Source organism: Lithobates pipiens, unplaced genomic scaffold (assembly GCF_037356315.1).
Source record: "Lithobates pipiens isolate NorthernLeopardFrog02 unplaced genomic scaffold, aLitPip1_a1.2 Scaffold_10, whole genome shotgun sequence".
Taxonomy (NCBI): domain Eukaryota; kingdom Metazoa; phylum Chordata; class Amphibia; order Anura; family Ranidae; genus Lithobates; species Lithobates pipiens.
This window is the reverse complement of record NW_027507686.1, coordinates 237,713,872-237,741,279: the sequence shown is the minus strand read 5'-3', so window position 1 is coordinate 237,741,279 and position 27,408 is coordinate 237,713,872. Positions and strand designations below refer to the sequence as shown.

Genomic DNA, 27,408 nt, shown 5'->3' with positions numbered 1-27,408 from the left:
TGTTTTTTAATTAGCATTTTAATTGCTCATCAAAGTAATGGAGGAAGCCTTGGAAAATGGGGCACTCGTTAATCCCTTTTGGTAAGAGACAGCAAGCAAGGTCAAGCAATAAACATGTGATCATTAGGCTGTGGGGCTTTATTAAAGTAAACCTGTCTCAAACCTAGGTGTTTAAAACTGATCTTCAGGTTTTCTGTGAAATTTAATTGCTTGTTTGGACCAAGCTGGTCCAAACAAACTATTTAAAGTCACAGAAAACCTGGAGATCAACTTTTGAAAGTGTGAGAGATTACCTTCAGTAACAAAATGTTTAAAAACATGATGGTAGATCTAGAGGCAGACATGTAGCATGAGCAAGGCTATAGGTGCAGTTGCCCTGGGCACAACATTATTGGGGGTGCCAAAAGATCCAGAGCCCAGTGATGGAACAAGTTTTGCCACTTGGTTCCACAAATTCACTTGGCAGGGGTGCACTAGCACCTGCCCCCATCTCCTGTTCCGCTGGTCCATTGCACCACAAACTCCCCCTTGCCCCCTGCAACAGCCGTCATTTTTCCCCACCGGCTACTTGTAACAGCAATACACTTCTGAGCCAAGGGAAGCTAGGCTCCACCTCAGCTCTGACATGTATCATGCACAAGAAGAGGGGTCAGGAGGAAGGATGTACCCCTGTATTGAGCCGTTCTGATCTAAGATCTGTTTTAGTGCTCATGCACACGGACGTTTTAAAAAACTGGCTGCAAAGCTAGCTCCGACGCCTGGAAAAATCGGCGTTAAAAACGCGATTTTTACCGCGTTTTGCATTGGCGTTTTTGCGCGTTTTTTAGCGTTAGCGTTAAGTAGCGTTTTTAAAGAAACACATCTCTTGGCTATAGCACTCAGAAAACAAAGAAAATATGTTGCGCGTTTGTGCGCGTTTTTGTGCGTTTTCCCGCGATTCGCGTTTTTACAGCTCTAGCTCCGCGCCACGGAACGCACTGGTCCTGGGTTTTTTTTACAGCTTAAAAACACCTATGCCATTTGCAGCTCAAAAACGCCTAGGTGGGCATGAAGCCATAGACTAACATGGACAGGCCCTTTTAAGCTGCAAAACGCTCAAAAAAGCGGCTGTAAAAACGTCCGTGTGCATGAGGCCTTAGGGTTTCAGGAAGGAAAATTTGCCCTGAGGAGCCATATGAACTTGAGGGAGTAGGGGGGCAGCTAACAAAGATTTTAGCTGTGAGTGAATTTTTGCTGCGATGAGTGATGGGGGGTTGGTAAGAGGATTTGTGTTTGCCTTGCCAAGTGCAAGGGGCAAGGCAAGCACAATGTCCAGAAGTATAGTTAGTTGGATGTTATATGCAAATCTCAACTTTCATTGTAAAGGTCATACTTGGCCCCACCCCTCTCACTTCCCAAGTGGCCCTATAACTAAGAAAGGTTAGACACCCCATTAAAAAAAAAAAAAACAGTAGGGAGACCCAAGAGGTGAAAGGGCACAACACAAGGTCCATAAAAATTTGAATTTAACTTTTACATTTTGGACAGAGTTAGAGTTAGAGCCTTTGTCCATTTTGTCCCTGTTGGCGAGATTTCCTTCCACGTAATGACAGAATAGAAAGTGAAATCTCTCCAGTGGAGACACAGGCAAGAACAAAGAGCAATTTCTGTAGTGTAAGGAAAAGTTAGCCCTTCTACACATGGTCGGAGATTCCGATGGAATGTGTCCGATCGGACCGTTTTGTCGGATATTCCGACTGTGTGTGGTCTACATTTGACTGTTTCCGTCAGAATATCTGATGGACCAAGTTTTCCAACATGTCGGTAAAATTTTCCTACAAAATGCTCCGATCGGACATACTCCGATCATGTGTAGAGAATTCCGATCGGACAAAGTGCCACACATGCTCAGATCAAATTCCTACACCAAAGCTATTGGCTACTAGCGTGAACATAGTCCCGTCGTAACAAAATAACGCCATCACGTCAGATTTTCCGACAACTTTGTCCGACCGTGTGTATACAACAGTTTCGGACAAAATCCGTCCGGATTTGGTTGTCAAAATCTCCGAGCGTGTGTACAAGGGCTTAGAAAGTTGCATTATACAGAATTAGGATGAGTCTACAGTCCCGTACTCTAAGGTTAGTTGATATCTTCTCAAGATACCTGTGTGTCTGGATCCCCCCCTTTGTCTATTGTTTATGTAGTATACTTGAACAATCTATGGCTGTGCAAGAACAGAACTGTGCTGTCACTTGCAGGACAAGCAGCACATTTTGGTAATATAGGTAGAATTTATTGAAAACACCAACATAACCCATGGCTGAGATGGAACTTTCTAATGTGCAAATTGCAAACATTCCAAGAAAGGGCAGAAATGGCAGTCACCAATCCCATGGAGCAAGAAGTCTACCCCAAATGCCTGGCTCCTACTGATAACACCTCCAAACTGCAGGGTTCGAACATCAAAGCTACTGCAGAACTCCCATGGTCATCCCCTACAAGAACTGGCCTCTCTGGTGAGTTATTGATACTGTCCAGCTACTTCTGGATGCTGCAACACATCTTTTATCTCAAAAAGGTTCCCTCAACTTACCTTCTAAGCATGATCACCCCTATGGTCCACTATCAGTCATTTGAATGTCACCTGGGACACACAAACCCATTGTGTACTATTTCAGGCACTCACTCCTAACTCTCAATAGGTCAAAACGTTCAGTGCAACAGATGACCATTTTGTGCCAGTAGGGACCAACTTCTAGGCTTCCTTGTACATGTACCAGGCTTCAACCTCAAAGCCTCTTGCACTAATTTCCTCCTAAGCTGGAAACCTGCGTGCCAGAGAATCCACCTCAAACCCCCACAAGTCACATTGTCCTATAAAGGGCATTGGCCCCCTCTTTACAGATCTCTTAATCTCACTGTGTCCAAACAAGAGTCATTCAAGTTGAATGTCAATCCATTCAACCTTTATGGCTCATCCCTACATAGAACTTAACACATGGAAAAAAAGTTTCATATTTAGAGAGAAAAAGTATAGCTAAACTTAATTAGCTGTAGCCCTGGGTGTCATTGGAAGGAGAAGAAGCACACATCCTTCTTATCTATAAGAATATTGATATTTTCAAAGCATCATCTCATAAATGACAGAAAATCATTGCATTCTAGGACAGCGAGAGGTCTCTCGTGGCATGATGCTCCAACGCGAGTGTCTGGGTCAGGAACAATATGTCGTGCTCTGTGGCTGCTGCTGACTGAGAGGCAAAGCTGTCACTCCTATCATATGATACAGTACACTTGAGAATTATGGGGAAAAAAAAAACATAGAAGTATTAAGTAAGACAAAGAGCAAACGATCAGAATAAGTTGTTCAGTGTGGCATTGGTAGGTGGGAGCATGTTTCTATGAGTTACAGTATATTTGCTTTTTGTGAAAGTGGTGACGGGCCATGTCTGGTTGCTCTGTGTTACTGCATTCTGTAGGTTATTTTATTATTCTTATTCTTATTAGTGCATCATTAAAGCACATGTTCATTTTAGAATATAAACCTCCCAGCCCCCCTTCCTAGGTATTCTAATGCCGCGTACACACGACCAGACTTATGTCCGACAGACTTCAGAAGGAGTTCTGCCGGAGTTCTCCCGGAGTTCCGACAGAGTTCTGACGGACTTTTCGGCTGAGCGGACTTGGCCACACACAATCACACTAAACTCCGACGGATTCGAATGTGATGACGTACGACTGGATTCGAATAAGGAAGTTCATAGCCAGTAGCCAATAGCTGCCCTAGCGTCGGTTTTAGTCCGTCGGAATAGCATACACACGAGCGAATTTTTCGAAGGGACCGGGTCCGGCAGAGTTCCTTCGGAAAAATTTGAAGCATGTTCCATATTCTAAAGTCCTTCGGACTTTGGCGAGTCAAAAGTCCGTTGCAGCCCACACACGATCGAATAGTCTGACGGACTCAGTCCGTCGGACTTTGGATGTTGAAAAGTCCGCTCGTGTGTACGGGGCTTAAGATTATGCTCAAATTTAACCTCTTCCCATCCAGATGCCTACTACTCGTTTTCTTTCTTCTTTTTTTCTTTTTTTAATTATATATTTTTGGTAGGCAACAATACAAAACAACATGTTGAAAAAACATTTTCAGTAGGCAAAGCAATGAAAAAACAGGTTTCTTATTCATATATAGGTTCTTCGTGTAGCACTAACTCCCGAAGGAGCTGCTGGTTTTATTCGGGCTTACCGTTACCTCACCTGCTCGCCTCTTCGTCTTATGGGGGTCCCATTGGAAAGTAGCCCAAATAATGATGAATCCGACACTTAGGCCGCGTACACACGAGAGGATTGTCCGTCCAACTAAGTCCGTCAGACAATCCGACGGACAGTCCGTCCTACTTTTGAATGAACGGACTTGACCACACACGATGAACAGACAGTCCGCTGAAAGCTTGCGCTATGACGTGTACAGCACGTACGACGGGACTAGAAATACGACGTCCAATACACTGCAATGCAACCTTCGGCCGTGTAAATCCTTTCTGAGCATGCGCCATACTTAGTCTGGCCAACTTGCCTACTCACGAGCGGACTGTCCGCTGAAACCAAAGTTAGTCCGCCAGACTGTCCGCTGAAAAAGTCCGCTGAAGCCCACACACGAGCGGACTGTCCGCTGAAACACGTTTCAGCGGACCAAGTCCGTCAGACAGTCCGCCCGTGTGTACGCGGCCTTAGTCCTTTTTTGAAGATTTATTTAGGGGTAACACAAAAAAAAAAAGAACAGTCCTTCAATAGAGGGTTAAATTATAAAGGGGAGTTCAGGCACCTGGTAATTACGGGTTAGAGGTATTAGCCCCTGTACACATGGTCGGACATTCTGCCAACCAAAGCCGTCGGATTTTTCCGTCGGATCTTGTCCGAAACTGTTGCATACACACAGTCGGACTAAGTTGTTGAAAAATTCGATCATTCAGAACGTGATGACGTAATTTCGTTACGATGGGACTACGTTCAGGCTAGTAGCCAATAGCTTTGATGTAGGAAATTGATCTGAGCATGCGTGGCACTTTGTCCGATCGAAATTCTCTACACATGATCGGAGTATGTCCGATCGAACCAGTTGGTCGGAAAATATTTCCAACAAGTTGGAAAATTGGGTCCGACGGATATTCCGACGGAATCAGTCCGATGCAGACCACACACAGTCGGATTATCCGACAACACGGTCCGATAGGACACATTCCGACGGATTCTCCGACCGTGTGTACAAAGGCTTAGTCGTATCCAGAGGACAAACAGCTCCACAGACTGGATCCAGCAATGGGCCCCTCTCACTTGACCTAGCAGCCGATGAGATGCTCAACAAAGTCTCTGCCACAGACTTGTCAATTGAACTTAGAAATCTTGAGAGTTTTAGAAGAACTACCATACAGTACCAGATTCTTTCAACCGACCCATCGATAATGTATGGGTATTGATCAGGGTTGCGTCCTCCAACTAAGTTTCCAGGCACCAGCCTTGAGCTCGGTCCTCCACTGGAGAAGTCTTTCCCTGGATCCTCCAGTTTTCTTGTCTTCTCCCCGCAGGCGAGACAGTGCAGGACCACCCCTGGATCAGTAGGCCCCAAGACATTTCTGGGCCAACACTCTCAATTGCAAAGCCTCAGGCCAGCTGGCCCCGAGGCGCAGACCATGCGACACAGACCTCAGGCTGGGAGGGCCATGAGGTCAGGATAGCGGACCCCAGAAAGAGACCTGGAAAAGACCCACAAAAATGGTGTCGGTACCTTAAATACCCACTCCCAGAATGCACAGCAGGGAAACCACTCCCACTGAGCTATTTCCAAGCAAGAGATGGCATTCAATGCATCCAGCCTGCTGCATTTCCACACTTACCGGCGGTGACAGCGACACCTACAGTCAAGTGGGAACCAGTGCAACCCAGCTGGACTGGTACAGAAACCAGAACTTAGTCTGAGCCCAACTGCAGCTTCAGACAACTAAATTTGAAAAAAATAATAGCGTCTGCCAATCAGGAGCAGGGCGCTACTTTCGGAAGGCTCTGTTTCACAATAACACTAAGCCGTTTTAATTGGCTATATCATGGAGATGCCCAAAAAACGATAGCTCTGCTGATAAAAGTACGAGTATATAAAAAAAAGTTGCCTGTGGGCGTATCGAAAAAAGGATTAACCCCTCCGAGTTTTTTTAAGATTCTCGAAACAAGGCAATGAGTATAATGCCAAGATAAGTGGGTTCAGTAGCCAGCAATTCCTTATACAGGAATGCATACTAGCCCATTATGCTTTAAATTTGTAGGCTATACAGGGAGCAAAAGAGGAAGTAAAACCCATCAGGGTTTACTTCCTCTTTAATGTTTCATTTTATAATTTTAAACATTTTCTGTACTACATATATGCAACTAGATGTCTTTGCACAAATTTATAGTTCTGACATTCTCTTACTATCTTTTGATGTTAGACAGTACAGTCTGCACTAGATGAGCCCTTGAAGAAGAAATGATTTTCCGAAACATGTCGGGATTTCTGAAATTCTTGTGAATGTTGGGTCTATCACCCCAAGACCAACCTTCTGATCCGGTATTTAGATATACACTGTAAACCATATGACTATCGCTATTTGGTTTTAAAATTGACTTTGTATATATTTGTTCTCCAATAAAATGATTTGTATTGTTTGCATTTACGTTCTCTCATCTCCTACTTGACTATATCCCTGGCCCCGTAAAATCACTGGGGCACTCCTCTATTGTTTTTAATCTGTCCCCATCAGTGTCACCTCATCAGCGCACATCAGTGAAGGTGAAAAATTCTTTATTTACTAAATTCTCTAAGACCTCTTTCACACTGGGGCTTTTTTCAGGCGTTTTTCAAACGCTTTAGCGTTAAAAAAAAGCGCCTGAAAAGCGCTTGAAAGAAGCCTCATCTGCAGTCCCAATGTAAAAGCCCGAGTGCTTTAAGAGCCCTTTCACAATGTCAGCGCCCGGAAAACACTCGTAAAGCGCCGTTTAAACTAGCAGCGCTTTACCAGCGTTTTTCGAGCGTTATTGGGGAACTTTTAACCCCTGCTAGTGGCCAAATAAAGGGTTAAAAGCGATCACAAAACGCTGCTGCCAATAGCGTTTTTCAGGCGTTTTACAGGCGCTTCCCATTGATTTCAATGGGAAGGGGCGCTTTAGGAGCGTTGTATTCACCGCTCCAAAAGCGCTGCAAAGAAGCTGCTTGCAGGAATTTTTTTGACGCTCTGCCAGCGCAGCGCCTCGGTGTGAAAGCACTTAGGCTTTTACATTGGGATGCAGTTGCAGCTTCTTTCAGGCACTTTTTTTAACGCTAAAGCACCTGAAAAACGCCCCAGTGTGAAAGGGATCTCGGTGTGAAAGCACTCAGGCTTTTACATTGGGATTGCAGTTGCGGCTTCTTTAATGCGCTTTTTTAACGCTAAAGCGCATGAAAAACGCCTGAAAAACGCCCCAGTGTGAAAGGGGTCTAATAGAAATTTCTAGTCTATGTTTTTTTTTTTTATAGAAAGAAATAAAACAACCAGTATTGATTAACCACTTCAGACCCGGAAGGATTTACCCCCTTCCTGAGCAGAGCACTTTTTGCGATTCAGCACTGCACCGCTTTAACTAACAATTGCGTGGTCGTGCGATGTTGTACCCAAACAAAAATTGCTGTCCTTTTTATCCCGCAAAAAGAGCGTTCTTTTGGTGGTATTTGATCTGTGGTTTTAATTTTTTGTGCTATAAACAAAAAAAGAGCGACAATTGTGAAAAACACATTATTTTTTTATTTTTGCTATAATAAATATAATATATATCCCCCAAAAAAATATAAAAAAATTATTTTCCTCAGTTTAGGCCGATGCGTATTCTTTGACATATTTTTGGTAAAAAAAAAAAAAAAAAAATCGCAATAAAAGTTTGATTGGTTTATTTATTTAGTTATAGCGTCTACAAAATAGGGGATAGTTTTATGGCATTTTTATTCATTTTTTTTTACTAGTAATGGCGGTGATCAGCGATTTTTATCATGACTGTGACATTATGGCGGACACATCGGACAATTTTGACACATTTTTGGGATCGTTGGCATTAATACAGCGATCAATGCTATAAAATTGCATTGATTACTGTAAGAATTTCACTGGCAGTGAAGGGGTTAAATGTGTCCTGGGGAGTGTTTCTAACTGTCTGGGGGGTGGGCTAGCAGTGACATGAAAACTGATCGCTGCTCCCGGTGACAGGGAGAAGATGATCGGTGTCCTGTCACTAGGCAGAACGGGGAGATGCTGTGTTTACATCGGCATCTCCCCGTTCTTCAGCTCCGTGACACGACCGCGGGCACGGTCACGGAGCTCGCGACAGGCGTGCGTGCGCACGGTGGTATATTCAAAGTAACGCACGGCGGGAAATTCAAAGTAACGCACAGGGAATTCAAAGTAACGCACGGTGGGAAGTTCAAAGTAATGTGCGGGAAATTCAAAGTAACGCACGGCAGGAAGTTCAAAGTAACGCACGGCGGGAAGTTCAAAGTAACGCACGGCGGGAAATTCAAAGTAACGTCCGTTACTTTGCCCAGCTGTGCCATTCTGCCGACGTATATTTACAGGCGGCGTTCGGCAAGCGGTTAAATATCGCCAAAAGAAAGCTCTGTCTCAAATTTTTTGAAATAAAAATGTAATTTGACTACAGCGTTGCATGACCACGCAATCATCGTTCAAAGTGTGACAGCGCTGAAAGATGAAAATTGGCCTGGGCAGGAAGGGGGTGAAAGTGCCCTCCCTGTATTGAAGTTGTTAAAAAAACATACTAACATATAATCAGCGAAACAAAACTTTGCACCAGGCAGTCCTCCAAGACCCAGTTTTTTCCCCATTGGGCACTGTTGTTATGCTTTTCTTACATCACAGTGAATGTAAAGCTAGGCAACCAATCGCAGCCCATACCTCAAACACCTCTGCCCTTTCTTTCACTATCATGTGACACTGCTCCCTGCATTAGTCATTAGCATGGGGGAGTAGTAGTTAACAATGGAAATAAATGGTTAATAATGGAAATGAAGTCTTAGTTGTTGACTTTCGAATAAAAAGTCAACATTTGCATATCAATAATAGTACTGTTTAAATTTCACATTTTAAGGAAAGAGAGGGGAAAAGGTGTGTGTTTGATACAGCAAATCAAATAGCTCATAAAAATATCACATGCCCTCGGGAGTGAAAAGGTTCTCTTTAATGTTGTGATATTTACAAAAAAAAAAAAAAAATTAACTCTTTCCCCAGGCTATTGCTCTAAAGGTGCTTTGAGTACAGCATAGATTTCAAAAAAACAAACCAAAAAAAAAAAAAGGTTTTATCAGAGTTTGGTATTTCCAGCTCCCTCGAGTTCAAAAACACTAAAATGCTTTTTGAGATCCATTTACACCACACTCCCGCATAGCCCCCCAGGGGCCGGAGATGCATAACACTCAAAGTTTTACACCATAGATGAAATATTGAAGCAAAATCACCAAGCACATCGATGAGTTTGTTGCTGAACCATGAATTATTCAGTGTCGTTGTTGTTGAGATTTTCTACGTCTTTTCACATCGTTCCTTTATTTTATTATTAATTTAGACTGGCACACCAGAAGAACTCAACAAAATAAGAAAAAAAAATAAAAATAACTTTGTATGTCTACAATAGACAGCGATCTAGTATGTATCTAGTCTGTAGATAGGTTCTCTGAATTAATTCTATAATAGTAACGTTTTATTTTATAGTATATTTTTTTCTTTAATGTATAGTCCGTAAAATATTAAATATTTTGAATTTAATATTTTTTTTTTTTGCATTATAACATAAGGTAGTCTATCCAACTGTCTCTAGTCTGCTCATACCATCATTATCATTCCATCCCTTTTTCAGCTGCGCTAAAAGAAAATTCAATGAATCAACAGAGCGCTGACCTATCCCTTATTAATGAGCTCAGTACAAAGTTTCAATGAGATATTGGGAGCCTCAAAGCAAGCTTAGCTGCAGTGACGTCTTCTTAGCTAAGCTAACTAATCTATAGTGCTCTGGGAATGCTTCCTGCGGCTTTAAAATTTTATTTTTATATATAAATTAAAGGAAAAAAAAGGGGAAAAAATAGGGCACATATTTTGAATTCTTATTTAACAACATTATTTGGAAGCCCACTGGGTGGATTATACTAATATACATACACAATATATATATATATATATATATATATATATATATATATATATATATATATATATATATATATACACAGTGCAGACCAAAAGTTTGGACACACCTTCTCATTCAAAGAGTTTTCTTTATTTTCATGACTATGAAAATTGTAGATTCACACTGAAGGCATCAAAACTATGAATTAACACACGTCCAATTATATACTGAACAAGAAAGTGTGAAACAACTGAAAATTTGTCTTATAGTCTAAGTTCTTCAAAGTAGCCACCCTTTGCTTTGATTACTGCTCCGCACACTCTTGGCATTCTGTTGATGAGCTTCAAGAGGTAGTCACCCGAAATGGTTTTCACTTCACAGGTGTGCCCTGTCAGGTTTAATAAGTGGGATTTCAAGCCTTATAAATGGGGTTGGGTCCATCAGTTGTGTTGTGCAGGAGGTGGATACAGTACACAGCTGATAGTCCTACTGAATAGACTGTTAGACTTTGTATTATGGCAAGAAAAAAGCAGCTAAGTAAAGAAAGGGACTGTCCAACTTGAGCGATCATCCAGTTGTGAATGGCTATTCTCTGGATGCAGTTAAAGTAAGCAAGTTCTCTCATTTTGACTTTGACACTAAGAATACCTGAACTTCCTTTCCAACCCTCTGATCCCAATTTAAGAGACTGTTCATTGTCTAAGTTTTTGCAAATAAAATCCACTCAAGTGGATCTGTAGTTGGTCTCTCGAGTTACTGGGCCATCTACCACGGGACACTCCTAGGCGTGAAGTAAGGCCAAATCTAACCAGCAGCTCCTTCCGGGGTGGTGCTACATACATATATACAGTACAGACCAAAAGTTTTGACACACCTTCTCATTCAAAGAGTTTTCTTTATTTTCATGACTATGAAAATTGTAGATTCACACTGAAGGCATCAAAACTATGAATTAACACATGTGGGATTATATACTGAACAAAAAAGTGTGAAACAACTGAAAATATGTCTTATATTCTAGGGCAGTGATGGCGAACCTTGGCACCCCAGATGTTTTGGAACTACATTTCCCATGATGCTCATGCACTCTGCAGTGTAGTTGAGCATCATAGGAAATGTAGTTCCAAAACATCTGGGGTGCCAAGGTTCGCCATCACTGTTCTAGGGTCTTCAAAGTAGCCACCCTTTGCTTTGATTACTGCTCCGCACACTCTTGGCATTCTGTTGATGAGCTTCAAGAGGTCGTCACCTGAAATGGTTTTCACTTCACAGGTGTGCCCTGTCAGGTTTAATAAGTGGGATTTCAAGCCTTATAAATGGGGTTGGGTTGTGCAGGAGGTGGATACAGTACACAGCTGATAGTCCTACTGAATAGACTGTTAGACTTTGTATTATGGCAAGAAAAAAGCAGCTAAGTAAAGAAAAACGAGTGTTCATCATTACTTTAAGAAATGAAGGTCAGTCAGTCCGAACAATTGGGAAAACTTTGAAAGTGTCCCTAAGTGCAGTGGCAAAAACCATCAAGCACTACAAAGAAACTGGCTGACACGAGGACCGCCCCAGGAAAGGAAGACCAAGAGTCACCTCTGCTGCGGGCGATAAGTTCATCCGAGTCACCAGCCTCAGAAATCGCAGGTTAACAGCAGCTCAGATTAGAGAACAGGTCAATGCCACACAGAGTTCTAGCAGCAGACACATCTCTAGAACAACTGTTAAGAGGAGACTGTGTGAATCAGGCCTTCATAGTAAAATAGCTGCTAGGAAACCACTGCTGAGGACAGGCAACAAGCAGAAGAGACTTGTTTGGGCTAAAGAACACAAGGAATGGACATTAGACCAGTGGAAATCTGTGCTTTGGTCTGATGAGTACAAGTTTGAGATCTTTGGTTCCAACCACCGTGTCTTTGTGCGACGCAGAAGAGGTGAACGGATGGACTCTACGTGCCTGGTTCCCACCGTGAAGCATGGAGGAGGTGTGATGGTGTTAGGGTGCTTTGCTGGTGACACTGTTGGGGATTTATTCAAAATTGAAGGCATACTGAACCAGCATGGCTACCACAGCATCTTGCAGCGGCATGCTATTACATCCGGTTTGCGTTTAGTTGGACCATCATTTATTTTTCAAATAGGACAATGAGCCCAAACACACCTCCAGGCTGTGTAAGGGCTATTTGACCAAGAAGGAGGGTGATGGGGTGCTGCGCCAGATGACCTGGCCTCCACAGTCACCGGACCTGAACCCAATCGAGATGGTTTGGGGTGAGCTGGACCGCAGAGTGAAGGCAAAAGGGCCAACAAGTGCCAAGCATCTCTGGGAACTCCTTCAAGACTGTTGGAAAGCCGTTTCAGTTGACTACCTCTTGAAGCTCATCAACAGAATGCCAAGAGTGTGCGGAGCAGTAATCAAAGCAAAAGGTGGCTACTTTGAAGAACCTAAAATATAAGACATATTTTCAGTTGTTTCACACTTTTTTGTTCAGTATATAATTCCACATGTGTTAATTCATAGTTTTGATGCCTTCAGTGTGAATCTACAATTTTCATAGTCATGAAAATAAACTCTTTGAATGAGAGTTGACCCAAATGTATTAGTTTCCCTAAAAATCCTGATACATGATAATTTTCAACTAGTAAATATTTTATTTATTTCTATTATTTATTTATTTTGATTTAATTTCAAAATATTACTCTCTCACATACACACACACATATACATTTCTATGCTTCTGAATTGTATACGAAAAAAGGAAATTTCGGATCCAAAATCCATTACAGCGGCAGTGTTACTGGTGTTTTGTTGACCAATCAGAGGTTTTCTTCTGCTGCTGAGTGAGGGTTAGGAAAATTACCTTTTTTGATATGGGAGTGGGAGAGACTGATACTGGTAGTCAATGGGAGATTCAGATTTGGACAAAATAAGAATGTTCGTTTATATTGTTTTATTATTGTCATAATAATTACGATTATTCGTTATGATGAAGTTGAAAACCCAGGAAGTCAGCACAGCAACAGGGATGGTGGGAGCCCCTCATAATGAGCACAGCACAGGGATGGGGGAAGCCCCTCATAATGAGCACAGCACAGGGATGGGGGGAGCCCCTGATAATGAGCACAGAACAGGGTAGGTGGGTGCCCCTCATAATGAGCACAGCAACAGGGATGGTGGGTGCCCCTCAATGAGCACAGCACAGGGATGGGGGGAGCCCCTCATAATGAGCACAGCACAGGGATGGTGGGAGCCCCTGATAATGAGCACAGCACAGGGTAGGTGGGAGCCCCTGATAATGAGCACAGCACAGGGTAGGTGGGTGCCCCTCATAATGAGCACAGCACAGGGATGGTGGGTGCCCCTCATAATGAGCACAGCAACAGGGATGGTGGGTGCCCCTCATAATGAGCACAGCACAGGGATGGGGGGAGCCCCTCATAATGAGTACAGCACAGGGATGGTGGGAGCCCCTCATAATGAGCACAGCACAGGGATGCTGGGAGCCCCTCATAATGAGCACAGCACAGGGATAGTGGGAGCCCCTCATAATGAGCACAGCACAGGGATGGTGGGAGCCCCTCATAATGAGCACAGCACAGGGATGGTGGGAGCCCCTCATAATGAGCATAATGAGCCCGATGACTGCCATATTGAGAAAGGTATTTTTTGCTTTTTAAATTCATCATAACGAACGGTCGTAATTGTTACGAAAAGTTAACCAACCTAATGAAAATTTGGATTTCGCACAAATCCAAATTGAATTTCGGACACAAATTATGAAATACAAATTAACGGCTAATATGAAACGGAAACAAATTTATTGACGCCGCACACGTCTAGCAACTATATAAGCCCACCCATCTAACCCCCATGAGGCTATAACCCCCTTCCCCAAAATATAAAAAAAAATGGCTAAAGATTCACTTAAACCTAATTCTCTTTCGTTGTCCTTGAAACCAATCTGCCCACAGTTGCAGAAATTACAGCAAATTACTTTTTTTTTTCTCCTTAAGACAAAAGGATGGACTATTACGTTCTGTCACTCTCTGGTGGTTAATTAAAAGTGTAATCGCCGCGCCGCTGAAGAATAAAACATTTCTCTTTATTGATATCCATATGACAAAATATTTCTTTTAATGTCTTAGTCATATTTACGTGACTATTAAGAAGTTTCTGTCTCTCTGCGCATATGGTATGTGGTTTTTATTAGCACAGATGTTCAGTAAAATCATGATCACAAGACATTAGATCCGTAACGCGGCGCGGTTCGACAGAAGTTTACAGCTGGGGTGTCACTTTGCATCTATTAATGCGCTAGATTTAACTCGAGTCAAATGAGAACGTTGGCAGGTAACCTCTTAAAAAATAAAAAATAACGTTTTTTTTTTTTTTGGGAGAAATTTTAATTTAAAATGCAGCTAAAATGAAAATTAAATTGCATGCCCAAGGCAACTGATAATGCCTTTGAAAGTTCTAGGATTAACAGAACATAATGAACTAGTGAATCCCAGGTAAGTGTTTTGAAGGGCGCCGGGACTAGGAGAAGCATTCAGGCTGCCATGGTTGCTTTATGCTTCTTAAAATGCTATTTATCTGTATGTCATGCTTATCCATTGGCTTTGGTGTTTTCTGAGTCACTGGGCTTGAAAAAGTATGTAGCCGCAGCTGTGCATGTGTCCCTATGGAGGGGTGTCCATTCTCTCCACTCAGGTCTCAGATTACATTCAGCTCCCTGCTCTATGTTGTGCAGTGTGTGATATCAGATCTCTTTCCCCTCTTCAGCACACAGCCTCCGCTGTGCATGTGTCTCTATGAGAGAGAGAGAGTGTGTGTGTGTGTGTGTGTGTGTGTGTGTGTGTGTGTGTGTGTGTGTGTGTGTGTGTGTGTGTGTGTAGGGCATTCCCTCCACTCGGGTCTCAGATTACACTCTATTGTGCAATGTTTGATGAAGCTGGTCACATCACGTACTGAGGAACTAGACACCCGAGCGCAGGAGAGATTTCTATTGTCTAGTGCAATGTGTGACGTCAGATCCTTTCCAAAGCTCAGAAATAGAAAAAGCTCTACCTCTATATAGTATAGTTGGTGTGTAGAGAAGTCGGTGCTCTGGCTAATTAAGCTCACAAAAGATCCATAGAAAGTACAGGTCGGCAACTGGACAGCTTCTCCATAGAAAACATTTATTTGAGCATTACAGCAATAACATCATCCAAAAATTCTGACATGTTTCGGCTTTAGGCCTTCATCAAAAGCATGTTGCTTTTGATGAAGGCCTAAGGCCGAAACGCGTCAGTATTTTTGGATGATGTTATTGCTGTAATGCTCAAATAAATATTTTCTATGGAGAAGCTGTCTAGTTGCCGGCCTGTACTTTCTACGAAGCTCAGAAATGCTGTGTAAATACTGGACCGATGTAGAGGAGAGACAGATGCAGATAAACAGGTACAACTTATGCCGTGTACACGCGACCGGACTTTTTGACAGCAAAGGTCCAACGGAACGAATCCACCGGACAATTCGATCGTGTGTGGGCTTCATCGGACCTTTGCTGTCTAAAAATCAGATGGAGTTTAGATTTAAGACACATTTCAAATCTTTCCGACGGACTCAAGTCCGGTCGAAAAATCCGTTGTGTGTATGCTAGTCCGATGGACTCGAGTCCGGTCGAAAAATCCGTTTGTGTGTTTGCTAGTCCGACCAATAAAAACCGACGCTAGGGCAGCTATTGGCTCCTGGCCATGAACGTTCAAATCTGTCGGACTTTGGTGTAATTGTGTGTGGCCAAGTCCGTTCCTTCGGAAAGTCCATCGGAACTTCGCTGAAAAGTCCATCGGGAAGACCGTCGGACCTAGTTTGCCGGAAAGTCCGGTTGTGTGTACGCGGCATTACAGTATGTAGGAGGATTTACTTAATCTCTGTCTATCCCCTGAAGCTAGTCACTTTAGTGAGCATATGTAAGGGTTTACAACTACTTTAAAAAAAACAAGTTCATTCCAAGCTTAGCCTCTGACGCAGCCGGCGGTGATCGACGAAACCAGTCAGGCACGGACATCCTTTCCACCTCCAACTCTCAACTTTAAACACATTGAAAACGTATGCTCACAGATGGGATTTTTTTTCAGATGACCAGCATAAGCATTTTCTGTTTGCACAATGACTGATAAGTATATCTCCTTTCCACATATATGTTACTGTTGAAGCATTTGAGAGAGCTGCTATATTTAATGCTGTACATTCAGCCTTTGGCAAAAGAACTACCTTAATCATATGGATAATCTACTATATGCTATCCATTTCTAATTATGCTGTTTCCCAGAAAATAAGACCTAGCGTGATTGTCGGTGATGGCTGCAATATAAGCCCTACCCCCAAATGAGCCCTAGTTAAAGTCCTTGTAGGTCTTATTTTCAGGGTAGGGCTTATTTGTGGGGAAACAGGGTAGGGCTTATTTTGGGGTTTGGGGGGTATATTGCAGCCATCACCGACAATCATGCTAGGTCTTATATTCGGGGAAACAGGGTATTCACTATTATCTATAGCAGTGATTCTCAACCAGGGTTCCATGGATCCCTAAGATTCCTCCAGAGGTTGCTATTGGTTCCATCAGAATTGGGCAATTTCTGCCTCTCTGATAAGTTCCCACTGACATCAATGATCTTACTTTCAAAATATTTTATTTTATAGTAAAGGCACTTACATACGTATAACAGTACATAAACTAACTGCAGCAGGGAGGGCCTGCTGTCACAATGTAAGTAATGAAAACAGGAGACATTAGTGAAAGACAGACAATATCAAAAGGGTACAGTCGGCATGCCCTTCCTCATCGAGGGGCTACATGAAAAAGAGGTAAACGGAGGGTGACCCCCCCGGGAGAGCCCACCAAGTAGAACTATTAGGGGTAGCTCCCAGGAGCCCCCATCCCGACACCCCTAATAGGGAACTTGCTGTGCCAGGATGGGGGAGTATCCTCCCAGGCCCCTCCCTCTCAGAGGGATAAAGCAGTTGGAGGACCGTCTGTAGTGGGTACCGCAACATTAAATTGGACTGTATGGTGAACCTGTCAATTACAGCTCTGTTGAGCAAACCAAAAACATAGAACGACTAGAAGGACAGAGAAAAGAAAAGAGGAGGAGAAGAGGAGAACAGAGGGGTAAGGGGAGGTAAGCTATGTCCTGAAAGGGTGGAAGGTTATAGCGGGGGAATGTTTCACATTCAATGTAAGAGAGGGCGCTTTAGGGGTGAGGTCTGGTCACTAGGGGAGAGCCTGGGGGTACCCCAGGCAGCAGAGAGATTCCCATGTAACGGGCCCAAGGGTCCCACACCTTTCGGAATTTAGGTGTGGTGTCTGACAGAATACCTGACAGTTTTTCTTGGGACATTATCCACGATATCTTCCTCTTAACTGCGAGGAAGGAGGGTTTGGGTTGCTTCCATGCGGAGGCAATCGCAATTTTGGCTCCTAATAGGATAAAATAAGTTAGTTTCTGAATGTTACCAGACATCAAAGGAACCGGGGTATTGAGTAACGCAACCTCTGGAGTTCTCGGAACCCGGCAGCCTGTGACTAAGTAAATCAAGTTGAAGATTTTAGTCCAGAACGAACGAAGTCTAGGGCATTCCCACCAGATGTGGATCATGGAGCCACGAAGTTGGCACCCCCTGAAACATAAGGGGTTAGCCGTGGGATATATTTTGGCTAGCCTTACTGGAGTGAGGTACCACCTGGTTATCAATTTGATGCTAGCCTCCATTAGTGAGGTGTTCTGGATCCCACGAAAGGATCTGGCTAGGGCCAGCTGCCAGGTTTCGAGACTGCCAGAGGTCTGGAGATCAGATTCCCAAGCCGTCATATAGGGGGATTTGCCCGTTGGGGAAGTGAGAGCCGCGTAGATCACTGAAATACCACCCCTCTGCTCCCCGATCCTACCACACCAGGCTTCATATTCAGTAAAGGAAGGAGGAAGGGGTTTGTTTTTCCAAAGTGAGTTCAAGAAGTGAGATATTTGTTGGAAGCGGAACCTCTCTGTATCTGGTAGCTCTAAGTGTTCGATACAATAAGCTAGGGAAATCGGACCCCTGGAATTGAAAAAGTGACCTATCCAGTATAGTCCCTTGTCCAACCACCATCTGAAGGCCTCAATGTTCAGACCAGGGGGGAAGTCATGATTACGGAACATGTGAGCAAGGGGTCTTAACGAGGAGACTAGGGAAGGCTCTTTGCGAAGACCGTCCCATAGGGCGCAGGAGTGAGATAGGGATGGGGACATGATGGGCGGCCTGGCTTTGGGCGGGCACCATAATAGAAAATCTAGTGTAAAGGAGGGTACCGAACAGCGTTCTATGGACTGCCAATCCGGTTTCTCATATTTGGAGTAGATCGAGGAGAGTTGGGCTAGGCGAGCTGCAAGGTAGTATTTGTGGAGGTTGGGCAGACCCAACCCCCCCCTGCGTCTGTGCAGGAAGAGCGTGTTTTGCGGTAGACGGTATCCCTTATTACCCCAGATATATTTCAGTATTTTGCTTTGCAGAGAGCAAAGGTGGTCCTTCCGAACTGGTATTGGCAGGGCTCGAAAATAGTAGAGGATTTTGGGGAGAAGGGTCATTTTTATGGAGTTAATCCGGCCAAGCCAGGATAGTTCGTGTTTAGACCATGAGGAGAGATCAGTTTCCAGCTGTCTGTATAATTTGGGGTAATTGTGGGCATACAACATCTCTATTTTAGGTGTAAGGGAGATACCCAAGTATTGGATGGCAGTGTCACTCCATTGGAACGGAAAGGATTGTTTGAGTGAGAGGACTTGGTGGGTGGGGAGAGAAATATTCAACGCCACAGACTTGGAGTAATTAACCCTCAAGCCTGAGACCTTGGCAAAGTCGTCCAATACCCGGGATAAGTTGGGCAGGGTTGTGAGGGGGGAAGTGAGGAACAACAGTATGTCGTCCGCGAAGAGTCCACATTTGTGCGTTTGACTACCGCATTGGACACCTCCAATGTCCATATTGTGGCGGACTGCGATCGCCAGTGTTTCAATGGCTATTGCAAATATGAGGGGGGACAGGGGGCACCCCTGTCTGGTCCCCCTGGTGATGGGAATTGGCTCAGAGAGGTATCCCTGCATTCGAATTTGGGCCCTCGGCTGGGAGTATAAGGCCCGTAATAAGCCCAGGAAGCGAGCCCCAAATCCCCACCTGTCAAAGAGCTGGAAGATGTACTGCCATGAGACCGAGTCGAAAGCCTTCTGAATATCTAAGGAAAGGAGGAAGCCAGATTGTCCGGGTCCCCCTTCCCAATTAGACTGCAAAATGGAGATAATATCAATCGCCCTCCGAATTTGATCAGGTCCCTGTCTGCCGGGGATAAAACCAACTTGGTCCTTGTGGACGTAGCGTCCGATAAAGGAGGCTAACCTATTGGCCATAACTTTCGTGAGAATTTTGAGATCATTATTAATAAGGGAAATCGGTCTGTAGTTGCTGACATCTTCCAAGTTCTTGCCAGGTTTGGGGATGACCGTGATATACGCCGTGTTAAGGTGGGGATCCAGGGGGTCTCCATTAGCTTTATGATTACCGAGATTGGCCAGGTGAGGGGCTAGCGTGTTGGCAAAGGCTTTATAGTAAGGGATCGAAAGACCGTCGGGTCCAGGGGCGGAGCTTTTTTTAAGAGCCTTTATGACTTCCAGTATCTCCTCTGCCTGGAAGGGGGCTTCCATAACTTGTTTGTGAACGTCCGATAAGGCCGGGATGGGAAGTCCCTCCAAAAACTTTGGAAGGAGGTTATCTTTGGGAGGTGGGGAGCTACTGTAGAGAGAGGTGTAAAAGTTCTGAAAGGCATTCAGAACTGTGACCGGATTAGACGTGGGCGGGAGTCCTGCGCTTCTGATCCGAGGGAGGGTGCTCAGCTTGGTTCTAGGGGAGAGTCTATTAGCCAGGAGTGTGCCTATTTTGTCCGCCTGTGAGTAAAATTTGTGGCCAGACCACCTAACCGATTTTTCAGCTTTCGTGGTGAGGGCGAGATTGAGTTCTAAGCGAGTCTTGTCTAGTATGGAGGTGGGGGTGCGGAGGGGGTCCTTTTTGTGAAGAGCTCTGAGTTTAGAGTATTCCTCTTCTAGCTTCAGGATGGTTGATTGCCTTTCCCGTTTTATTTGAGAACCTAATTGCATGAATTTTTCCCTAATATATGCTTTGTGCGCCGCCCACAGGGTTTCGGGGGAGACATCAGGAGTCGCATTAATAGAGAAATATTCCTGCAATGCTTTGTCGAGATCCATAACTCGTGATGGCTCCGAAAGGAGGGATTCATTTAACCTCCAATGCCTAGGGTGTCTCCCACTCGAACCCCCCAGGGCCGTCACAATTACCAGTGAGTGATCCGAGATCACTGTGTCAGTGATGGAGGCTTTGAGCATCCTGGGAAGGAGCGAGGAGGGGACAAGTATGTGGTCTATGCGTGCATATGATTGGTGAGGCGCTGAGAAGTGAGTGTAGTCTCTCTTTGTGGGGTTTAATTCCCGCCAGACATCGGATAACCCATGAGCGTGCAGCAATTTGGCGATCCGTAAGCTTGCCTTCGTGGGCCTGGTTAAGCGGGAACGTGAGGGGGAGGATTTATCAAGTCCTTGATCAAAGGCGACGTTAGAGTCCCCTCCGACAATAACCGTTCCCTCTAAAAGAGGTGCTAAGGTGCGCAGCAGGGATTCGAAGAATTTGGCCTGACCCGTGTTCGGGGCGTAGTAGGAGACCAAGGAGTAAAGTTGGTCCCCCACAGTGCCCTTTACAAGTAAATACCTGCCCTCCGGATCCGCTTTTTCAAAACTTTTATTGAATTTGCATGTTTTGGCAATCAAAATGGCCACCCCCCTGGTCTTGGATTCCGCGTTGGCTAAGAAGAACTGAGGGAAGTGGGCATGTAGGAACTTGGGACTATACCGGATAGGAAGGTGGGTTTCCTGAAGTAGAATTATATCTAGTTTCAGGGATTTGTAGAAATCAAGGGCTTTTCTCCGTTTGATGGGGGAATTAAGACCCTGAATGTTATGGGAGGCTATCTTAAGCCTAGCAGCCTGTGGATCAGCCATGGAGCAGAGGGGGAGCCCAGCATCTGAAAGCGACCTCACTTACCCAATCCATAGCGGGGTTCTTGGTAAGAGCATTGGGATCGGTGGCCCGAGGTTGTCTCCCAGGATACCATGTCGACTGGGTTGGCTCAGCCCAACCTGAGGAGAAAAAAAATAGTGTCATGTAAACATTCAACGGGGGTAGCTTACCATCAAGGGGGGAGAGAGGGGGAGAAAGGGCAAGGAAAGAAAGGGTTCCTGAGAAGAGAAAGAGGAGATCAGGGCAGGTGACACCCCCCGAAATCCCAAGAAAAAACAATGAAGACAACCGACCCATAAGGTCAGAAGTCCCGACCCTCAGACGCCTGGGATAGGCCGAGGGAGGGAGAGTTACACATGTGGTCCCTCGCGGAACTGGGGACCCCTAGTCGGGTAACTACCCGAGCTGTGAAATCAACTTTAAATAGCAATAACATATAAGCAGCAATATACAAAAAAAGGAATTTTTCTTTAGGCACGGCTAAACATAATGTCTAGAAGACACTGGGGCTAAACAATGAATGCTGTTCTTTAGGCATAAGGTAGGATGGTATATCCAGGGGGGGTGCTGTGGAATGCAGCCCCCTGGGAAATCCTCAAAGCAGCCTTAGGGCCCATTTCGAGGGGATGTAAAAAAAAAAAATATGAGGGGTTACGGGCAGTCCAGTAGATGGACGAAGTACTGCATAGCGTCCCGGAATATTGGAGGCAATGGGGAGAAGGGTAGCACAAGGGTAGCACAAGTCCTAGGCAAGGGGAGGGCAAAAAGGGTTGGAGGGCCAAACTTTCAATGTTTGGGGAGCAGTCCTCCGGCCCTCTCCAGGACCTCGGACGGTCAGTCACAGAATGGAGAGTCTGAAAATGGGACTGGAAGTTGCTCAGGTGGGTGCATTATCCTTGACCTTCTTGGCTCTTCCGGAGGTCCACAACGGGGATTGTGGGCTGTTAGGAGTGGGTCGTTTGTTGGATCCTTGGCTAGGGTTAGAAGTGTCCATGTCAGCTTCTTGAGAAATGATTTTCAGCCTGGTGAGGAGCTTTTCCCCCTCGGGGAAAGTGGAGAAGGCAAAAGACTTCCCTTTGTCCGTGAACCTGACCGCAAATGGGAATGCCCATTTGTATTTTATGTCTTTTTGTGACATTGCAAGCAAGAGGGGTTTTAGAGCTCTCCGTCTCTGTATAGTGGAGGGGGAGAGGTCCGCAAAGATCTGAACCTGGTGGCCCTGGTAATTGACGTGTTGCAGGGATCTGGCTCTCTTCATAACTTCTTCTTTCACCGAGAAGTGATGTGGCTTGGCCAGAACATCTCGCGGGGTGCCATCCTTCCTAGGGGGGCCGAGGGTTCTATGGACCCGGTCAAGTTCAAGCTTAGTAGCTGGGATGTCAGGGATTAGCTGTTGAATGAGGTCTTGCACCGCCCTGGACACATCAGTTATTGATTCTGGAAGCCCGCGAATTCTGACGTTATATCTGCGTGACCTATTTTCGAGGTCATCTATACGGGCCATGGCTATGTCCAATTGCTCCTGTACTGAGTAAATGTGCCTGGAGTTTTGGATGGATCTGGCTATGGTATCCTCCATTTTATGTTCGATCGTTTCGATCCGGGAGCCTAGGTTAATAAAATCAGCTTTCAATTCCCCCGTGATTTGCAAGGCAGTTTGGGAGAGGCCCCTCTCTAATAGTTCAGAGAATTTGCCAAACAGGGCATCCATGTGGGAGACTGGGTCTGCATGAGCAGCCTCGTGGGGGGCCATGGCGGCCTGGGTAACCCTGTAGGTCCCCGCTGGGGAGGGGGAGAACTCCTGGATGGTGCGTTCCAGCAGAGAGACCGTGGAGGCCGGGGACGGTGTGGCTTCCTTGGGGAGACCCCTGGGGTTGCCTGGGGTGGCGTGGAGAGGAGGAAAGTCTGTATCTGACCTGAAATCCACTGTGCCTGCGGATCTGTGATCCTGAGACAGGAGCTGTGCTGCGGTGGCCATCTTGGATTTCTCCCTCACGTCCAATGAAGCGAACAGCGGGCCCAGATTGCGTTTAGCCAGTCCACCGGTCATTCAGAAATGTGCCCCAACACTTCGGGAGTCCGCCCCTATAGCTCGGGAAGCGGAAGGGTAGCCGTGTCGTGCGGTAGGGGTTCCGTCGTTCCGCGAGGCAGCGGAGCTTTAGATGATCGCGGCCATCTTGGAAGCCTCGCGCATGCGCACTCCCGACATCAATGATCTTTTTAGCTATCTGTAAGGAGGTAATTCTTCCCACTGACCACAAGTGTAAGGAGCATTCTTCCCAATGACCATAAGTGTAAGAACCATACTTCCCAATGGCCACAAGTATAAGGACCATTCTTCCCAATAATCACAAGTGTAAGGACCATTCTTCCCAATAATCACAAGTGTAAGGACCATTCTTCCCAATGACTACAGGTTTAAGGAGCATTCTTCCCAATGACTACATTCTTCCCAATGACTACATTCTTCCCACTGGCCATCTCACTAATGTATCATGAGTTGTAGCTGTAGGGGCATTCTTCCCAATGACTACAAGTGTATTCTTCCCAATGACTACAAGTGTATTCTTCCCAATGACTACAAGTGTAAGGAGCATTCTTCCCAATGACTACAAGTGTAAGGAGCATTCTTCCCAGTGACCACAAGTGTAAGAACCATACTTCCCAATGACCACAAGTATAAGGACCATTTTTCCCAATAATCACAAGTGTAAGGACCATTCTTCCCACTGACCATCACTCTAATGTATCATGAGTTGTAGATTTCAAATTTTTAGCAGGGGTTCCTCAAGACTGGAGAACTATTTCAAGGAATCCTCTGTATTGAAAAGGTTGAGAAAGGCTGCTCTATAGTGTTAGGGAGGTTTTCACAATCTACAACCATCTTCACAGGGAACATACTTGCACCCCCTCTGGACCCCCATAGATTCTGCTTTCATCTACTTGGGCTCTTTCACTGGACATTACAGCTGGAAATACCCCTCCAATACAGCACAATTGTGGATGCTCTGGGCATTGATCCCTGGATAAAATCACTACCGCACTTTTGTGGTCTCTTGCAGATTGCATTCGTGTGTTATATATACAGTTACCAGTCCCATCAATTGCTTCTTTTTGCTTCCCACTATATTGGATTATCAAGGACAGCTATTCTCCTATCCAACATCCACATAGTGGGCGTATACTGTACAGTGGAACCTTGGATTACAAGCATAATCCGTTCCAGGAGAATGCTTGTAATCCAAAGCACTCGCATATCAAAGCGAGTTTCCCTATAGACGTCAATAAACATGAAGATAATTAGTTGCGCATTGACTTCTATTGCATGCAATACCGCATGTGGCCAGAGGTGGTGGGGCACCGGAGAGCCTCGGAAATACTCGGGGACAGCTCGGCTGAACTCAGAAAGGCTCGGAAACACTCGGAGCGATTCCAAGTATTTCCGAATGGCTCTGAAATATTCAGTGTCACCAGTGCCCCTGCACCTCTGTCCAAATGCGGTGCTGTACACCCCATTAGCTTGAATCCTGCTTGTTTTGCAAGACAATACTCGCAAACCGAGTTAGGATTTAATAGAAAAAAAGTTTCTCGTCTTTCAAAACACTCGTTAACCGCGTTACTCGTAAACAAAGTTTCCACTGTATATACATACAAGATATGGAGTTATGTGGTGGATTGGTTTTAATTGCATATTGTGTGTAGTTTGTTTAGTATGGTACCATTGTATATGTTATATATGATTTTCTATTTTTGACATTAATAAACACTATTTTATTTGATCCAAAGAGTTCATATAATCTTACAGGGATGGCTGAGCTCAATTCAGGTTTTTTTATTTCAGTTGTTCATTGCAATATGTTTCCATTTCAAATTCGGATGATTTGTTTACTTATAATTTATTTTGGATTAGTTGAAATTGATTACTATTTAGAAATTTGGATTCATCCAAATCTCCAAATAATGAAAATTTTTGTCTGAATTTCAATTTCGCAAGGAAGCAAATTGCACGTGTCTACCGTAGATAGTATCAGGGGGCTTCTCGCTATCTTTGGAACTGCCTCTACGCGTTTCGCAGGGACAAGGCCCGCTCCTTCAGCACCTTCTAAGTGAAACTGTTGCTTTACCTTGCAAGTGCAGATCAGGTGGAGTTCAGGCATGTCAGGATGTAGAGTTGAGACTCTCTAGAGAAATGAGGATAAAGCAGCTATATACTGTATGTATATATGTATATATATATATATATATATAAGAGCGGCATGATTAATCGTTAAGAATCGCTATCGCGATCTAAAAAAAGTATTTCCCGATTCTTTCTATGTAGAGAATTCTCTCTGCTCTACCCTCAAAAGAAAGGAAAAAATAAAACAAAAAAAAAACCATAGCAGTCTGCCAACAATCACAACATCCTTTAGCAGTGATGGAAGTTTAACCACTTAAAGTGCAGGGCCACCCTAAAAAAAAAAAAAAAAAAAAAAAAAAAATAGCATTAATATTCTTAAAAAAATTGTAAAAAAAAAAAACATTTAAATTATTTATTTTTTTAACTTACCAGAAACCCCTGTTGCTAGACAGTCTTCCTAATCTGCCTTTTCCTACTCCGTGGTGATCTTCAGTCTTCTCCTCCTCGCGTTGTCTTTTGGGGAATGGGGTGCGCTGTGTTCTGGGAAATGTGTGTGTCCCAGAACACAGCGTGCCCCGGTCACAAAGCGCCGCACGACTCGCGCATGCGCAGTAGGAAACGGGCAGTGAAGCCGCAAGGCTCCACTGCCTGTTTCCCTTAGTGAGGATGGCAGCGCCGGGATACAAAACGATGGACGTATCGGCCTCGGCGGGGCCGACATTGCGGGCACCCTGGACAGGTAAGTGTCCTTATTAAAAGTCAGCAGCTACAGTGTTTGTAGCTGCTGACTTTTTGTTTTTAAAAAATTCTGCTGGAACACCCCTTTAAACACTAAACCTTGTTCTGACATTCTTTGGTTTCAAGTTAAAATATTTTTTTTTTGCTCGAAAATTACTTAGAACCCCCAAACATACACATACACATACACATTAGAGACCCTAGAGCAGGGGTGTCCAAACTACGGCCCTCCAGCTGTTGCAGAACTACACATCCCATGAGGCATTGTAAAACTCTGATATTCAAAGACATGACTAGGCATGATGGGGATTGTAGTTCCTGAACAACTGGAGGGCCGTAGTTTGAACACCCCTGCCCTAGAGAATAAAATGGTGGTTGTTTATTCTTTATGTCACACTGTATTTGGGAAAAAAAAATTACACTTCTATGAATAAAAAAAAAAAAAAAAAAAACTAACCAGTGAAGTTAGCCCACTTTTGTGTATATGGGGAAATATTTTATTCTGCAAGAATCGTGATTTTTTTATTATAAGCAAAGAAATTTTGCCCAGAATCGTGCAGCTCTAATACATATATATAACAGCGGCTCCTGGAGAGGACACGCTACGCGTTTTTCAAAGTTAAGGCTATACCTTAACTGCAGTTTGTTTTGGGTACAATTGTCTAAATTTGGACTTCAGCATCAGTCTGACTGGACTGGGAGAAGTTCAGCCTGACCACAGGGGGCACTGTCTCTTCTGGCAGGCATGGAACTATGGCCTGGTTAAGTGCTTAAGTTACTCTCTCTCTGAGCTCGCCCAGTGGGAGTGGCGCTCTTGCTGTGCTTTCTGGAAGAGGGTATTTAAGATGCGGACGTCAGGTGGTACGGGGTTCCGGTCCAGAATGATGTACTGACTTCATGGTCCTGGTCCTCCTGACCAGCCCCCAGGAAGGCTATGGCCTGGGGTGCGGACCCACCAGATCTTGATGTCTCAGGGCTGGCTAGCCCGAGGAAAGGAAACTAAAGTAGGACTCTGAGGTGTTAGGTGCCGTCTCCGGTTTGGGAGCGACCCAGTGACGTCAAGCATTCCAGGGGAGGACTCTTCAGAAGAAGACCACGTACGGGTTGGTTTCTTAGCAAGAGCCTGGAAGAGCTGGAATACCCAAGAGAATCCTGTCTTGAGGATATCGCCAAGTTGGCTGAAAGATCCAGGTATCCTACGAGTGTTCTTCAAGCTTAGTTTCCCTACGTGTTCTACAACAACGTCTGTGGCAGAGACATTATCTTGTATGTTCTACAACAACGTCTGTG

The 27,408-nt window shown here is 44.6% G+C and overlaps 1 protein-coding gene across 5 annotated transcripts in view; it reads left to right on the top strand.

The window, feature by feature from the left end:
• Nucleotides 1-27,408, top strand: part of LRRC4C (leucine rich repeat containing 4C) — a 1,242,711-nt gene that overhangs the window by 447,364 nt on the left and 767,939 nt on the right. For 2 of the 5 annotated variants that reach the window (XM_077463222.1, XM_077463230.1), the window contains exon 1: nucleotides 6,487-6,578. The exons of the other annotated variants lie outside the window; for them this stretch is intronic. The gene's annotated coding sequence lies outside the window, so the exon portion shown is untranslated. Of the gene's footprint in view, nucleotides 1-6,486; nucleotides 6,579-27,408 lie in introns of those variants that run through there. 5 annotated transcript variants of the gene reach the window in all.